Source organism: Prosopis cineraria, unplaced genomic scaffold, assembly GCF_029017545.1.
Source record: "Prosopis cineraria cultivar Desert tree isolate PC_DT_omini unplaced genomic scaffold, ASM2901754v1 PC13, whole genome shotgun sequence".
In the NCBI taxonomy this organism is placed as follows: Eukaryota; Viridiplantae; Streptophyta; class Magnoliopsida; order Fabales; family Fabaceae; genus Prosopis; species Prosopis cineraria.
The window spans coordinates 30,256,203-30,269,805 of record NW_026555344.1 but is presented as its reverse complement, the minus strand read 5'-3'; positions in this window follow the sequence as shown (position 1 = coordinate 30,269,805).

Here is a 13,603-nt window from a genome sequence, read left to right as displayed (position 1 = left end):
AAGGTATACTTTTGGCGACAACAAACAAACTATTAGTGACCAAACTTTTGGTGGCAACCCTTTTTGCTGTTAAAAACATTTAACAGTGACTTTTGGACTTTTGGCGGTGACTTTTTGTCACCGCCAAAAGTCATTTTTTTGTACTACTTACTTTGATCTCTTTAGTATTCATGTTTTAAATTTTTACTCTAAATTACTTATTGAGTTATTTATATATTAAGGAAGAGAAAATTATGTTTTGAGAGTACTAATATCAACCTTAGGTTTTGTCATCATCAAAAAGTGGGAAAATGTTGGATATAGTTTGTTATGATGAATACAAAACTTGAGAAAAGGTTTTGTTAATTTGGGGATATTAATATTATGACAAAACCATCCAAAGAAAGCAACGAAGCAAGAATGAGAGAAGAAATAGATTTACCAGGTTTGATCTTAGTTCAAATGTTAAAAACCATTATAGAGATCTTGCATTTTCATTAAATGGTGAAAACCTTTTTGAAAGACAAGTCATAGGCTCACATATATATTAATTTTAACTTGTAAAGCATTTCAATGTTTGAGCCTAATTTTCACGAGTTCTAGTTGGAACATATGTGTTCTAGATGAAATGCCTAAGATTGGTTTTTGTGTGTTGAATTCTTTCACAAGTTCTAGTTTGCATGCTCACATAGAGAGTTCTAGAATAGCTTTAGGTTTTACCATGCTCAAACACATAAACTGCAATATGATGCATGTGAATTTTAGAGCTACATAATGAAGATTGACTATCTAATTTCAACACGCAAGTTTCAAAGTCAAAACACTTGAAAAGTAGATTGGCAAAGAAGACCATGATTATGGACTTCCCATACACACAAGTTATAGTTAGTAGTGGATGCACATACAGTTGTGTGTTCAATATCAACCACACGAGTTTCTATATAATGACACTCAAGTTTTGCCTAGTGATAGACTTGAACACCAAAACCAAACATGATTTGTTCTAAGTGTTGTATTCAATTCTTTTCTTACCTATTTTGGCAAGTTTTGAGTCTTGACCACGTTAGTTTCTAGCCTAAGTCCACGCGTGATTTAGAGTTCTAGAAAAGCTAGTGCTTCTACCTGACTCAAACACACATGAGTTCTAAAAGGCATGCAGTCAATAATTAGCATGAGCCTAATAGGAGCCTTTCTATTAGTCTCATGCAAGCAAGTTTTAACTCATGCATGCATGTAGTAGAGTTCTAACAAGCATTTAATGAGTTTTGTGGATAAAGTTCTTTTCCACAATAACTTCATATAGCATGCTATGTGATGGCTTTAAAAAGCTAGTTGAAGTCTCTAATGGTCATAACTATATCCAACACTATATATAGAACCTTATTTAACTAGCTCTAAAAAGCTAGTTGAAGTCTCTAAAAAGCTAGTTGGGTGTCAGCTTATTTAACAGATACATACCTTTGCCATATGTATTTTTGGTCTCACACACACCCAAAGTCAATTCCAAAGGCCCCTTTTCATCTTCAACTTCACCGTGCTCACTATAAAGTTGGTACTTGATTCTAACCTATAAATGAAGAATACGTACGTTTATATACTTCGATTAAAATCGAAAATAAAGAATTAATATTATGCACAGCTTCATTCTGCAAAGAAACTTCATACCATGTCTTTTTGAAATACTTCAAACTAATGTACACAGAGATAAGATATATTAAATGCCAAAATATTTTGCAAATTCATTCTTCATATGGTAATTCATGACACATTTTAACAAATAACATTTGTTATATTCAATTATCGTGCAAAAAGTATGAAATACTTTTAAGAAAATGATGGAATACCATGCTGCTTGCAAGGCCAATATAAATAAATAATTTGAAGTAACTTTGCAATCATTTGTTGATGGTTCAAACAAAGTGAATTTTTATGTTATAATATTTGTTTTTATTTTGTTAGTAACACAACATAATTTAATATTGTATTTGTTAGTGTGTATCATGTATTTAACTTGTATACAAAACTTCAGAAGCTAGTTTATCAATTGTGGATAAAAATATTTACCAATATAAGAGAAAGCAAAATAATACAAAAGAATATTACCTTATCTCCCTTGTCGGCTTCCCATGCGCCTAAGCCGTATATAATTTCTGAGATATCAACTATTGATTCCCTAGTTTCTGATTCAGTAAGTGAATGAAGAATTAATTATACGTTATATTCCTCTTTAAGTTGTATGATTCAGTAGTAAGGAGAGAGTTTTGAATCTTCAATGTCGAAATGTGTGATGTGTGTAGAAGTGAACTATGCCAGCCTCAAACATTAGGATTTTTTCCATGCATGTCATGCACGAAATATATAATATTAATAGAATATACATTACACATGAAAATGATTTTTAAAAACGTAGAGAAGAGACATAATTATTTTTTAAAAAATAAACTATATATGTTGTATGAAAAATAGGGAAGTAAATTATAGGAACATATAAATATTCCACTTCATGGACATAGAAATTCAAGAGGCAATTCATCATCTATTTTTTTTAATTATGTTTTCTTAGCCAATACTTAACTCTTTCTTCAACTTGGTTTCATAGATTGTGCTCTCTGAAGTGTTTTTACTTATTGGATATCAATCAATATTAGCAAAATTCATATAAGGGAGGGAGAAGGGGTCTCTCTATTTTTTTTTTTTTAATCATCTTTCCCTTAACTTTCACAATTGTAACATCCTGAATTTTCTTAAAGCCCGGATTTGAATTATAAAAGAATTATTAATTAATTAAATTAAGGATAATTTAGTAATTAGAAATTGATTCCTATAATTAAAAAAGGATCAGTTTTTTTTAAGTAAAGAAATAAAATAGAACAAGAGAATGAGAGAGAGTGAGTGATCGTCCAATTTTAGTTCTTCCCTTGCTCTTCTCTGTCAAACTGCACCTTGGGTTCTCACCGTGGGCAAGTGTCTAATCCTTTCCCTTACTGTTTGTCTGTTTCAGTCTAGTAGAGTAGCTGAATTTCTTCTCCATTTCTGCTGTGTTGCATGCTTGTCGAAGGTGTGGTTGTGCGCGTGTTTAGTCTTTCTTCTTCCTCTCCTTCTTAGTTGCTCGATGTCCATGTGTATGTTCATAGTAGGCTCAAATCTTTTATTTTTTGTTCTAAAATTTCTATTTTTCTTCTTCATGAGCAGCTAGATTGAAACTCCCTTTTATTTTGGTTTGTGAGCTGAAGAGTGGTAAATCCACTCCACTTTGGTTATAGGGATTGTTGGTGGGACCTACTTTGAGGTTAAGGAACAAGCCAAGTCTTATCCTTGTATAAGGGGAACCCTTTTCGTAAGGGTTAAGGTAATAGGGGAAACTTAAATTTTTTATTGCTTGTTTGACTATTTTTAAGTAAATAATACTAGCTAACATGCATTACATATTCTAAATGATTGAATGCAAAAAAATGTATTTTGTAAGGGTTTATGAGGTATTATTTTTATAATAATGCATTTATGTTTTTCCTATTTATTTAACAATGGTGTTCTCTACGGAAATAGGTTTTGCTAGCATGCATTGTGATCATAAAGACTAGAAGTGAAAATTAAAGAAATGTAACTCAGTAAAGCACCTTAGATAGGCAAAGGAATCACTTAAGGGAGGAATTATATATGCTATATTACCTTAGAGTGTTGAAGTGGTCAATACTTGAAAAAGGTACAAAAGAGTAGGAAGCATGATCTTAGTAGGAATTCACTAATAGGGAGGTATGGACTTGTATATTCTATGGCACACTACTAGTACTCGATGTTGCCATAGTTATTTGTGAGCTCAATGCACTAAACGAGTTAGTGGATTGAGTGTACAACATCTCTCAGTAGGGGAGGAAATCCAACATGTGAAGCATGAGGTTAAGTGTATAGGCCAAGGTAGCCCTCACATGAAGAATAAGTTGGGCTGGCTCTATAAGGGAGTTAACTTCAACTAATTAAGATTCAAGTTGAACGGGCACAGGTAGTTCGATGGATTAAATTATGCCTTAAATTATATTTTATGCTTGTGGATGTACAAGTGGGTACAAGGTTAACTTAAGAGCTGAAAGTGCCAGGGGGCATTCTATTAGTCAAGAAAGGCTATATCAGCCTATGTTATGTATTCATATATTCTAAATGGCTTAATTATATGCTATGTTGAATCTATTATTTATTATACTCAATCACGGCTTTCCTTATAATAAGAAATATAGATTTCTCTATTACCAAGACAATGATTGTCTCACCCCTTTCTTTTTTATATTTTCAAGTCTAGGTGAGGGTTCTAGTGATAGACGAGGAAGAGAACAAAGGTAGGATTTGCATTTATGAATTGTAAAAAAAATAGTAACCCCTTTCTTTTGAGCACGTATATTGTAATGTATTTAGGTTAAGGTGCCAGTAGGATGTGGTTGTACATAAATGTAAATATGTGTGTGGTTTGTATGCCTGTATAGGGTATTGTTTGCTTGTAGATTTGTGGCTAAAAAACTTGGTCATGGTGTGTGATTTCAATGGATTCATATGGTAGACCAAGTTTCCACTATAAGAAAATATTTTATTTTGATGTGTGTGTGTGTGTGTGTGTGATTCTACAAGCAAAAATGCAAAGAGGTTGTATTATGTACTATGTATTTATGACTATTTAGTGGTATGTGAAAACAAGTACCTTGGATCGGAAAAGTGGGTGTATGGGCCCCATGAGGATCTCTGAGCCAAGTAAAAATGTTTATCATGTGTATTTATATGCATATATAGTGTTAGAATGATTTTTGGCCACCCTTGCATGATTTTTGTGAATTTTGGGGTTAATGGTCCATTTTAGGAAATGGCACCCAGGTAATCAAATTTTGATGTAAAATGTTTTCCTTTCACTTAACTATTCCATCAGATACTCCTAGTCCTATTCAACTTGTCTAAGGTATTTTCACATGTTTGTGACCATTCCGATGAGATTTGGATAACTTTAACAAAATCAGCACTTTTGCACCCAAGTGTCTAAATTTCAATTTGACCATTGGATTCTTTTTAATTTTGGGTCACAAGTAAAACTATTTATAAGCTACATGTAGGCTTTAGAATAATTTCAATCAGACATCAAATGGAGAAACAGTGCACTCTAAAAATTTGTCTGGAGATTTGTTATGACAGTAAAATAAAAGCTGTCATGACAACAATAGTGCCTGATGTTACAACATGCACAAGTTTTAATCCAACCGTTGAATTTTTTTGAAATTTAGAACAATAGTAGTACTCTTTAGAAGTGACGTGTGAGCTCTAAAATCACTTCGATCGGGTATCAAATGGCAAAACAACATATCATGGAAATTGGCCCAGGAGGTGCTGTCAATGCTATAATGACAACAATTTTTCCCTCAGTTTTGCCTAGTTTTGCTTCTGCACACTAAATGTTCATTCTTTAGACTATTCTAAATTGTTTCACATGTGTATTTTGCTATAGTGGGATTAGTTTAATGATTAAAATGGGTTGTCTCTTAAATTAGTTTTAGGATTATCTCTTTAACCACACTTTGTTTCTTAAATTGCGATGTGTTTTTGCTAACACAGGGCAAGTATTACAACAATCATGATCGTTCATTAAATCAATGGACTAAAACAAATCCATTTAATGCAGTAATATCTATGGTTATGATTGGGATCAGGAAATAAAGGGAAAAGGATGATAAGAAAATGGAAAGACTCACCTCTCGGAAGGGAGGAAATTTGGTGTGCAATGTGGCAATGAAAAGAGAGGAGAGAGAATTCTCACACTACCAAAACAAAATTGGAACCCACCCTATGTATAGGACCATGGAGTTCATTCACAACATACATTATTCATAAAGCTAGGAAACAAGCAGGCTAAGTTCATATGGGCTTAAGCCCTAAAGCCTGATTTCTTAAAAATGACTTATTTATGAAACTTGGCACTTATTCAAAAGACTTAGGGCTGGGCCTATAAGCTAATTTTTTTTTTAAACAAAAAATCGATATAATAATTTATAATATACAAATTAAAATTTCTTAAAATTCAAAATAAATAAATACTTAATCAAAGAAATAAATAAATACAAATCCATATCCTAAACCTTGATCAAGTCTAAGTTTAAAATGAAGCCCAAAAAAACTTCATCAATCAAATCTACAAACTCGATAAAAAAAATGATGCAATTTAAAATGGGGGAAGAAAAGGCAAAAAGAGAAATGGGTGACAAGGGTTGCCCAGGCTTAAGCCCCTTTTTTAGGGTCGAGCTTTGAAACCAAATTTCTAAAAAAAAAGGCAATTTATCAAGCTTGAGCTTTTGTAAAAGCGGGCTTAAAAATTAGAATGGTCATTAAATTAGGTGATATACTAATTTAATGATCAATAATTTTTAAACCATTGTGAGATCAGTAGTATTTAATTTAATCTATTTTTAATTTTACATATTAAACATAACAATAGCGTAATATTTTATAAAATATTATTTTACAGAATTAAATATATAAAATGAGGTTAAATCCATTTTTATTAGTAAATATCATTATATTATTAGAATATAAAAATTGAAAGGTAAGATAGTGGGAGGTTGCCTTCTCTTCGATTTAACAAAAATATTCCCATAGGTCTTCACCAAATTACTCTAGATTTGTTTAATATCTAAGAATATAAATTCATTATATAAAGAAAATGATAAAGAATAAAGCACTTTTACGATCTTTATTAAAATTAAATTAAAAAAATTTAAAGAAAAATATAGATAAATACTTGAAAGTATAAGACTAAAGATACATGCATGGCTACCATATATATATACACACAACATGTGACAATATTATTAGTTGACTGACTGTTATTCTGACTTGATAAACTTTTTTTTTATTATTAATAAATACTTAGTTTTTGCAAGCGTGATCCCTTAAATATTATGAGACATGTTTCAGTTAAAAAATGAGGATGCCAATTAATCCACATAATTAATTGACACTTTAAGGTGCTAGTTGTTTTTCTTTCACCATCACAAATATTTCTTGGGTAAAAATTCCCTTTAATTCAATTTTTTTTCCACCTAGGCAGCATGTCACAGGTCAATCAAACATGCTTCTTTTTTGAAGTTAATGTTCAATGTTGTTGTTTGTTACAACATTACAACAATGTTAACACTCAAAGTGTACCAAATAATTTAAGGGACAACAAAGTCATTTGACCCAAAATGTTAATACTGACTTAACAAAAAGAATAATACTCCCTTCGTCCCAAATTATAACATATCTTTAGACAAAATCTCACATATAACAAACCTTATAAATATACTTAACAAGCTTATTTTTTTCAAAATTACAATATAAAATTTTAAAAATACCCTTCATTTAATATATTAAAAAGAAAGAGGACAAAAATTAAATAGAGAGAGAAATGGTAATTTTAGGATAAGCCTGTTTAATGAAACTTTCATATTACCAAAGTGTCTCATATTCTGGGACGTCAAATCTTTCCTAAAAATGCCTTATAATTTGAGATGGAAAGATAATACTTTTACTTATAAAAGAGGAGCAGTAATGATTCTTGGATTATGAAAAAGTGGAATAATTTTTTTTTATTGGATAATAGAATTGGACAAATTACCTTCTTGATTGGGCCTCGCTTCCATCATGGAAATATGCCCTACACAGAAAGTTGTCTCCTCATTTTTTTAAGAAAATAAACAAAGCAAAAAAGGGAAAAGGATAAAGGAAAAATGATTGAAAAACTCTCCTGAAATATGTAAATGACAATAAGTTCTCATGAAATGTGGTAATGTTCTCAAGGGATGTTCTCAAGTCCCTTGAGACTTTTCTAGCATTAACATTTTTCGAAAAATGACTATAATGATCCAAATATCAAGTCTAATGATAAGAGAGTGGGGTCACAGTGTTATGATCAATTCTATGATAAAATGATTAAACAATAAGGTAGTATAATAAAGTAAAAGGTAAATTAAGGACTAAATCTATCAAAAGGTGGAGGAAGACGTGAGCAAAAGAGTAACTAGTGAAACATCTATAAACAATTCCGGCGGCGGTGGATTTTATATATATATATATATATATTAGTATACATTTTCTTTTCTTTCTTCTCTTCCTATTGTTTTCTCAATCTAGAATGCTCCGATCAAATTAAAACGATTTCAGATTTACTATTTAAAAAATAATAATTAAGATGTAAAAATTTAAAAGATAAATAATGAGATATCAACCACTAAAATGTGATCTAAACGATCCATAAGAGAGAATGACAAAAGGGATAGACAATAATATTTTCTTAAACATAAGACACTATAGATCAGTATAGATCTATATTAGTCTTCAACCTCCTTGCATCTTCCTCTTCCTTCTAATCAAATATTGTTCAAATGAGCAACACTACTCGAGATTTAGATCAGTTGAATTTACAAAATTGTGAAGGAAAAATATAGCATTGTATATCTCTTTAAGCAGGCAATTTTAATCCTGAAGGAGAATGAGAATACCTTTTTCACCAAAGACGATGCGTTGGCAAGATCACGAATAGTTTCCTACGATGAAGATGCTTATTCACAAAGCAAAACGAATATAATCTCTTATGGTTCGTTTGGGGACATCTGATAACAGCCTAATGAAGAACAGTGTCTTGGAGAGGATTGGAAACTGAAAATCAAGTCAGTCATCAAGCCAAAACAAATCATTTCATGGTATTTAAATCTTAATGATGATGGAAGGTGAAAATAATAAATAAATAAAGATAAATCAAGTTGAATTATTTTACATAGTGAGAACATGTATATGCATCTAGTCATATATAAAACAAAAGGCTGAAATTCCATTGGATTATTATTTTTTTTTTTTGCCAGCCATTAGATTATTTATGATTACGGAATCATTTAATTTAAAGAAATTAAAATTTTAAATCTAACAGCTATGTTATGGCCAAAAAAAAAAATCTATCAGCAATGCTTAAAAAAAAAAAAGTTTGGCATTATCGAGAGCGGCTCCCAAAGAACGATGACAATAATTATTGAATATAGACCATTATTGCTGGTGGTATGCTGACTCGTAATAACTAATAAGAATTTATGGAGATGCTTTTCATAGGCAAGTACGTGCGATGTTGATCAGGGAGTTCATGGGTCATGAGGAATTTTGATATAGCTTTGGGCTTAATTTAATTTTGTGTCATTTTTTCCTTTTCATTTGATAAAAAAATTTTAGTGAGTTAGGTGAAGAGAGAATACCAATACCATGACATGATTAAAGCCTAGAATTTCATGTATAAAGGTATTTGCAAGTTTTATCATCAATGAAGTCCTCCTATCTTCATCATCATAAGTGTGATTTGAACTTCTTAAAGAAAATGAGTTAAATGGTTTAAATTAGGGGGATGATATTAAAGGATCAAAAGATTGAATTCAGCACAGATAAGGACAAAAAGATTTAAATATCCAAAATAATTATCAAAATACACTAATAAAAAAATGAAATATTACATGCCCAAAATATGACGGTTTAAAAAAATCCATGATATTAAACTTCCTTGTTAATTGAATTCCAATAGGGTGTCATAGTTATTCCTAAAAACACATACCTACTCTCAAAGTGAGTTTCATTGGCTAATCTAGAACCACACCAAACTTCTGTTGGAGTAAGCACCATAGCTAAGATGTTGTCCATTCCACAGACTTACAGTGCAACAATCTCCTATCTAAGATGAACTCCCACCCATTTCACTTTTACAATCATGCCATCAATGTTCTCAAACTCAACCATGCATAATAATATATATCACCTGCCCACATGTTCATACTTTCAGTCATTGTACTCAATTACAAAATAATGTAGGCATAGTTCTCAATAAATCCCAACCATCCTCATAATTCACAATATAACATAATTTACTCAATTTATCCACAACTTTCAACAATTCAATTCATGTTCACTGTACACATTTTCTAAAAGCATAATATGGCATTTTCATACTCAACATGCAATTTCATAAATTTTAAATACCAAGAACACTTTTAGGTTCCCGATTAGATCTACCTTTAAAGTCACTCAAAAGAAGCACCCGTCCAATTTTGAGCTCCCAAATTAGATGTTCCAAGATCTCAAGAGAGTTTAGTATGCAATTGACAACTCAAAATCAATGTCTATCATAAACACAATTTTCCTAATCACCCATTTAACTAAAAATTGCAAAAATTAATTTTACCATATAACCTTGCAATCTAATGGTCCCATTAGCTTTATTAGACCCTTATGAATCTAACTAAAATCATTATCTTCTAAGTTAATCTGCACATTTTCCCATTCATATCTAGGGTGTGCTTAAACACCTAAAAATCAGAAATAAATCTTAAATAATTCACACCAACTGTTCTAGTAACAACTTAAACACCTAAAAATCGGAAATAAATCTTAAATAATTCACACCAACTGTTCTAGTAACAATTATACACTATCATTAACTCCATTTTATCGATCTATCACAAACAAAACGTCCCCCAAGACAAGAGCAACCAGAAATTCGAAATCAAGAGGAGAGGAAATTTGAAACCCTAATTGAAAACTAGCTAAAGTAGAAAAGGAAGAGATTAGAAACTTACCCCAAGTGATTTCTAATTACAAATCACTCTCAATTGTCTGAAAATCCTTACCCTAGCACAGCCCTAATGGCCCTCTCTCGTTCTTGCTCTTTTCTTTCTTGTTTTCTACATTTTTCACTATTTAAAATGCAATTCTGCCAATTCGACCACAGAAGGTTGTGTACGTTAAAATTTCATTTGTCCATGGTTGAACTCACTTAAATGAGTTACTATATCTGTTTTTCAACTAAGGGCAATTAAGATTATTGAAGGTTCTAACCACGAGTAGCAGTAAACAGAAGCCACAACCATTTCCAATGAGGTCCATACGTGAGCGGTCAAGGCCAAAAAAAGCACCTAACTTTAACCCACATTAATTAAAATTTAATTTCTAATTTATTCTTAAACACTTAGCTTAAGTTTTGGGATGTTACACTAGATGCCATAAAAATAAGTGTAGCTTGAAGCCACAAAACAAGCATGAACATATCATCCACAAGGGTAATTAAATAATCAATCAAAAGTGGCTTAAAATCATGAAACATTCATGAGTGTGATATTCACGAATACCAAGCTAGCTATGTTTTACCATGATGCACCAAGGACAAACAAAACTACCATTACCAATTAGTATTCTGATTCAATCCCTAAATAAAATTTGGAACTCATGCTGCAAACTAAGGTAAGTGGAAATGCAAATTAAATAGAGTAAATTGCAAATATTTGGAATTAAACAAGTAAATTCTCATGAGAAACATAAATATTACGATTATATTCATAAATAAAATTGGGATGTAAAATTGCAAATCATAGTAGATTAAGTTGCAAATATGAGAGAGTAAATTGCTAGTTCCTAGATTTAAATAAATAATCTTATAAATAATTCAATGTTTAAAATTGTGGTTTTTTTTAAAAAAATTGTGTTCTTAAATTAAATTGGGAAATCAAATTACAAATTAAAATAGAAGGAGTCATGCAAATTTCAGAATGTAAGCTGCAAATTTGTTAGTTTAAAATTTTGTCAAGAGATCAATTAAAGACCCAAGGAACTTTCATGACATTTCGAAATTTGTTAGGTTTTAGTGGGATAAAATTATCTCTTTGGGACATTTAAATATCTTAAAAACTGCGCGAATTGAAAAAATATCTTAAAATAATATCTTTTTTTTTTTAACCAACATCTTAAAATGATATCTTAAAAAAGGAAAAATTAAAATGAAAAAAATATCCCTATGCCTTTGACAGCCTTTGATCTACGTCTTGTATGTCTATCTATTGCACACCTTTTAAAGCATTACAGATCTTCAAAGGATGGATTACAAATATTATGCAATAAAATTGCAAGGCATTAGGTTTAAACAAGGATTAAGGAGAAATTTCATTCTTAAATTATAAGTTTAGAAGTATCTGAAATTTAAAAATTATTTTTTATATAATACTTTCTTTTAACTTTTAAAAATTGTATAAAATAGTCTTACTGTTAAAACCTTAAATTTGACCATGGCTAGAAAATGATAAAAAAAAAAAAGAAAATTATGTAATATGAGCCAAAATTTACAAACAAGAACTTAAAAATTACAAAAAGGACAAAGAAATTTTGGTCCATTTCAATGATTTTTGAGATCATTTTTTGATCAACTAATGATTAAAATTAGATTTTGTTAATGTTAGAAGTTATAATGTACCATTTTCAGAAATTAAGAAGGAACATTATATTGCATAAAAAATAAGTTTTGGGTTTCAAATACTTATAGACTTACAATTTAAGAGTCAAATTACTCTATAAAAAATATGACTACAAAAAAAAAGGCTTTTCGTGGCAACAAAAAAAGTTGTCACCAAAGGTCTGCTTTTAGCTATAACAATTTACAAGTTGCCGCTAAAAGTTGCCACAAAAAGTCTACTTTTTGTGGTGATATTTAATTATTGCTGCCAAAAGCTCCTTTTAGTTGCATTATTTATTTGTTGCTACTAAAAATTACTTTTAGCGATGACTGTTTGTCACCACCAAAAATATTTTTATAAAAAATAATTAAAAATAAAAATATTTGTAATTACTTTTAGTGGCAACAAACAATCGCCACCAAACATATTTTTATAAAAAATAATTTATATAATTACTTTTTCTCACAGCTACAAGTATTTTTATAAAAATAATTAAAAAATTAAAAATAATTTATATAATTGTTTAAATGTCACTACCAAAAGGATTTTCATAAAAAATAATTAAAAAATTAAAAATAACTTATGTAATTTCTTTTAGCCGTGACAAATCATCCCTTCCAAAAATATTTTCATACAAAATAATTAAAAAATTAAAAATAATTTATGTAATTGGTTTTAGTAGCAACAAATGGTTGCCACCAAAAGTATTTTCATAAAAATAATTAAAATAATTTATGAAATTGTTTTTAGCGGTGACAATTGTATTTTTATAAAAAATAATTAAAATATTTAAAATAATGTATGTAACTAGGTTTGTCGCCACCACAATTATTTCACAAAATTAATTTATGTAATTACTTTCATAGCCACAGTTTGTCACCACCAAAAGTAATTTCATAAAAATAATTAAAAAACTAAAAAATATTTTATTAATACTTTTAGCAGTAAAATTTGTTGCCACTAAAAATATTTATATCTAAAATGAGAAATAAATAACATTGAAATGTTAAAGTTATACATAAACATTAGAATGTTAAAGTTTTAATTTATCAATGTTATAAGATACAAATGGCACTGCAAACTACTTGATACTTGGCTTGATATACAAATGGTATCTACTTTGTTTACTGAGCTCTACTTTTCACTACCACAGAATTATTTAAATAAAATGCTTCATATTTGATGGTTATTTAAAATAAGCAACAAATAAATTAGGTGGAGAATACTTGAAGGTTTTGTGAATTATGGATGAAATTATATATAAACTTATTAAAATTTATTTATTTTAAATTGTAAAGTTATTGAGAAGTATTTGCTATTAACTTTAGATTGACTCTGTTAAAGAGACTTTAATGAAAGTCTAA